The sequence below is a fragment of the Carlito syrichta genome, unplaced genomic scaffold (assembly GCF_000164805.1).
Source record: "Carlito syrichta isolate Samal-C Ts95f unplaced genomic scaffold, Tarsius_syrichta-2.0.1 Scaffold307536, whole genome shotgun sequence".
In the NCBI taxonomy this organism is placed as follows: domain Eukaryota; kingdom Metazoa; phylum Chordata; class Mammalia; order Primates; family Tarsiidae; genus Carlito; species Carlito syrichta.
Window position 1 is genome coordinate 191611 of NW_007251632.1, and position 5243 is coordinate 196853.

The window sequence follows — 5243 nt, forward strand, 5'->3', positions numbered from 1 at the left end:
ACCCACGGGCTCAGGCAATCCACTCACCTCAGCCTCCCAAAGGCTCGGGATTACAGGCTGAGCCACCGAGCCCGGCTACCTACAGATTTTTACATGTAGTGGATATGCTCATATATATCAGCTTATCCAACTGCTTTGTTGCAATAATTCTTATAGATTATATTGGGGCAGTGTATATGCAAAATCTATATTTTGAGTAAATTTTCCATAACTAAAGTGAGTTTTCCCAGTGTTTGAGAATTCTCTACGTTATGAAACTGCAGGAACATTAGATATCAGTATTTGTAATCATTGATCATGTAATATTATAAAGTAATTTGTTTTTCACATATCAACGTTAAAGTGTATTATCTTAGTATAGTCTTGTCATTTGTGTTGCTTCATTTTTCTGTTCTTTAAGTTTTACTTCCCTTGTAATAGTGTCTGTTACTGATTTCTAAGAGATCATTTATGATTAAGAATGTTAACATTTTGTCAGACATTGCAAATGAAATATACCGTGCTTTTCTCCTATTTCTGTTACTGTGGTGTTATAGTTTTTGGTTGTACAGAAGTAATGTATTGAAATATAGTCATGTTTTATGGCTTTTGAGTTTGTGGTTTTTTAAAAAAAATGTTTATGTTATTACTGAATGTTTTTGAATTGTCTTGTTTTTCATCAATTATTTTTGTCACATTATTTCTTTTTCCATTAGTCATTACTGTGGTGTTAATACAGTAAATTTTTACTCACTTTGACTTTGCATAGTTACCACATATTAAGTTCTGTCATAATCATAAAGACAATTTCCACATACAATGGCTGTATCTCTGTTGATTTGTTTACCTTACCCTTTATTGACATGTTAATTACGGATGATTTACGCTGTCTTAACTATTCCATTGAGTTCTATCTCATTTCTCTTCTTTTTCAGAATATTCCCTGTCTATATTCGCATTTTTTTCTCTCAGTTGATGTTTACAGTTATTTTGCAAGTTGGAAAAAAATGCAGTCTTAATTTCATTTGCACCAAATTTAATAGATTAATTAGGAGAGAATAGATCTCTTTAAAATTGAGTCTTCCTATCCATCTATAAGGTATGTCTTTCTATTTTTAATGAAATAATTGTGTTGGGGTATTGCTAGTATAGTTTTTAAAACTTGTTTCTATTACTAAACATAGGAATTTGTTAATTTGGTGATTGGCATCATTTGCTCAACATATTTTCTGAGGTATGAACACCATTTTTGTATACCTTACTTTTTAGTAACATTTCATTGAATTTCTAAAATTATGGTTTTCTTTTACATTTTGTCATCATTTTTATCATATTGATGAAGTACATTAAGTACTTCTTGATTATATGGAAGTAGAAAGTGCCCATAGCAATTGGACTGTTAATTTGAGTCCCCTTAGTTTGAATTCTATATTCTTGTTGGTCATTTTTGCAAACATTGTTTTGTTAACAATTTTAAACCAAATTTCATGAGAGAGTTAATAAGATATCTTTCAGTTTTATAGTTTAAATACTGTTAAAACTCTTCATTTCGTTTTGAATAACTGCTGACTTACAAATGTATTTAAACAATAATGCATTTATATATTTAAATTTCTCCACCTTTCTTTCATGTTATCATCTAATAAACACTGATGTGCTGGTGTTAACTAATCTACACACCTCAAGCATATTTGCAATATTAGTGTCATTTTATTGGACTATGACTTAATGCCAGATCCCACTTTACATAAAATTGTCATATGTGTCCTGTTTGGTTCAGTTCCCTGAACTTTCTTTAATTTTTATCATCTTTACACTTTCTGAATAATTTATGGGATTGTCTGACCATTAATGTTCCTCATGGTGGGTTTGTCTGAAATTTGTCATAGAGATATGCATTTTTGGCAAGAACACAACAAATGATTTTATGGTCTTAATTCATCACCGGGGGCATAATGTTTATGTTATTACTCATGATGTTACTTTGTGTTAAAATTAGTAAGTGTCTTTCAGGATGTACTGCAAATAGTGTTTGTCATCATTCTTCAGTCTACTGATTTTGACATGCATTGATGTTTTTGCCTACAATAATTACTCCTTTGGTGTTTGCTAGATCTTAGCTTCCAAAATTTTTTGTCAGTCTTATGTTTTATTAATCACAGTTGGATTTTTTTTTTTTTTTGAGTTGGAGTCTCACTCTGTCACCCAGACTGGAGCGCAGTGGCCTCTCCCAGTCACCGCAGTCTCAACCTGCTGGGCTCCAACGATCCTTCCACCTCAGCCTTCCAAGTAGCTGGAAGTACAGGCGTGCGCTACCACACCCGGCTAATTTTTGATTTATTGTAGAGATGAGGTCTCGCCAAGTTGCCCAGGCGGGTCTCAAACCTGCGGGCTCAGGCAATCCTCTCACCTCAGCCTCCCAGGGCGCGGGATTACACGCTGAGCCACTGAGCCCGGCTGGGATTTCTTTTTGTTACCCTGAGGAGGAGTTGTCCCTTTTTATTCCATTTATTTTTCAATTAGTTGTTTATATCAGTATGAATTTATGGATTTTTTTTATTTTATAGATGAAATCCATTCATATCATTTTTATTTTTCCCAGATTGCCCTACCTTTGGCCATTCAGGGCTCTGTAAGATATGTTCTGTAAGATACCTTCTGAATCTTTTCAGCATTTCTTTAGTCTTATTTTCTTATTTACTTTCTGGCCACATGACAGTGTCTAATTTTTTTTTTCTCGTTTGCTCCAGTTGTGGGATCAGCCATTTCTTCTTATTTTCCTGGTTCCTCATGCAGAAAGAAATGTAGAAAATAAGATGGAGTGTTCATTCTATTGGGTTATCACTGATTCTAAGCCCCTGAAGGAAACATATGTATTTGTACTAGCGTTTTTTTTCCTCTATATTTTTTTATTTGTGGTACAATACACATAACAAACATAAAATTTCCTCTTAGCTGTTTTTACATATAAAGTTTTCCAGAATATTTTTCAACCTGCAAAACTGGAACTCTGTTATTAAACAATAACTCTCCTTTCCTATTTTCCCCAGATCTTGGTGACCAACATTCTACTTTCTGTCTGATTTTGACTGCTAGAAATATCTAATTGAAATGTTTGTCTTCTTCTGATTGCCTTATTTTACTTAGCATAATATCTTCAGGGTTTATTCATATTGTAGCATTTGTCAGAATTAGTATTTCTAAGGCTGAATAATACTGCATTATATCTGTGTATCACATTTTGCTCATCTACTTATCCACTGATGAACATTTTGAACTGTTTCCTTGTTAATGGGAACAGTGTTGCTATGACTGTCGGTACAAATATCTTTTTTTAATTTTTGCTTTCCGGTATATGTAGTATATATCCAGAAGTTGAATTGCTGTGTCGTATATGGTAATTGTTAATTTTTTGAGGAACCATCATACTGTTTTTTTCACAGAAGCTGTATCATTTTATATTCACACGCATCACCAGAAGTGTTTTAGGTGTTCTACATCCTTGAAAACACTTATTTACTGTTTTCTTGGTAGTAGCCATCTATATAGCTGTGAGGTGATCTCTAATTGTAGTTCCCTAATGATTAAGTGATGTTGAATACACATACTGGCATATCCTAATTGACCATTTATATATCTTTGCCAAAATGTCTATTTTAATTACTTAACCCATTTTTAAATTTGTTTTAATTTTTATGAGACCCAATTTGTTTATTCTTGCTGTGTGTGGATTGGGTGTGATACGCAAAATATCATTGCCACATCCAATGTCGTGAAGCATTTATGGTATGTTTTCTTAGAATTATATGCTTCTGAGCAAGACAAGGACATGGATACATTTAGTGTTAGTATTTGTACATTGTATTATGTAAGAGTTGAGTCTCATTCTTTTGCATGTGGCTTTCTATTTTTCATAGCACCATTTGTTGAAAACAACTATCCTTTCACCATTGAATGGTCTTGGCAAGTTGTCAAAAATAAACTGACCATTTATGCAAGGAGATTTTTTTCTGCACTCTTTATTTTACTTCCTTGTTCTGTATGTTTGCTGTTATGCCATTACCATACTGGTATGATTGCTGTAACTTTGTAGTTATCAGTTTGAAATTCAGAACTGTGACTTTTCCAGGACTGTTGTTCATTTTCAGAATTGTTTTGGCTATTCTGGTCCTTTGAAACGCCATTTGAATTTTAGGACTTTTTTTCTATTTCTGCAAAAGATGATATGGTGAATTTAAGAGGAATTAAATCTGTACATTTCTGTAGATAGTATTGACATACTAACAATATTCTTCCAATTAATTCATGAATATGGGACATATTTTTATGTTTTATTTCAGAAATTTTTTGTAGTTTTCATTGTAAAAGTCTTACGTCATTGGTTTAGTTTCTAAGTATTTTATTCTTCCTATTGTAAATGAAATTATTGCCGTAAGTTTTAAAATTGTTCATTGTTGGTATATAAAAATGCAGCTGATTTTTACAGGTTGGCTCTGTAGCCTGCTATTTTGTTGCAATTCTTCATTAGTTAGTTCTAAAGTTTTATTTTTATAGACTCTTAAGTGTTTTCTTTCTACCTATAAAGTCTTAGTTGCTGCCAACAGAGCTACTTTTACTTTCTGAGTTCGGTTGTTATTTTTTTTTATTACCTAATTGCTCTTGTTAGGATTTGTAGTACTGTATTGAATATAAGGAGCAAAAGCAAGCATCCATGCTTAGTAACTTACAGGAAAAGGTTTTAGTAGTCATCAATGAGAATGATGATGTTCCTTGTGGACTTTACATTTACACCTTTAACAATATTGATGTAGTTTCCTTTATCAAATTCGTTGGATGTTTACTCTTTGTGTTACTTTTGTAATAGGGTAATGTTGACCTCATGAAATGAGTTTGGGAGTGTTAAATTTCTTTTTATTTTTTGATTTGGGGTCATCCTGTCACCCAAGCTGTAGTGCACAGGCATGATCATAGCTCATTGCAGCCTCGACCTTCCGGGCTCAAGAGATTTTTCTACCTCAGCCTCCTGAGTAGCTGGGACTACAAGTGTGCACTCCCACACTCAGCTAATTTTTTATTTTCTGTAGAGACGGTTTTAGTATGTTGCCTTGACTGTTTTCGAACTCTTGGATTCCAGCAATTTTCCTGCCTTGACCTCCTAAATTGCTGGGATTATAGTCTTGAGCCACCACCTGGCATCATTCCTTGAATTTCTTAGAAAAGTTCGAGAAAGGTTGGTGGTAGTTCTTTTTTTTTTTTTTTTTTTG

General features: G+C 33.1%; 1 long non-coding RNA gene across 1 annotated transcript in view; it reads left to right on the forward strand.

The window, feature by feature from the left end:
• LOC103266893 overlaps positions 1–5243 on the forward strand; it is a 44649-nt gene that overhangs the window by 2517 nt on the left and 36889 nt on the right. The window contains exon 3 of the long non-coding RNA XR_504729.2: positions 915–1078. This is a non-coding gene — a long non-coding RNA (uncharacterized LOC103266893). The remainder of the gene's footprint in view (positions 1–914; positions 1079–5243) is intronic.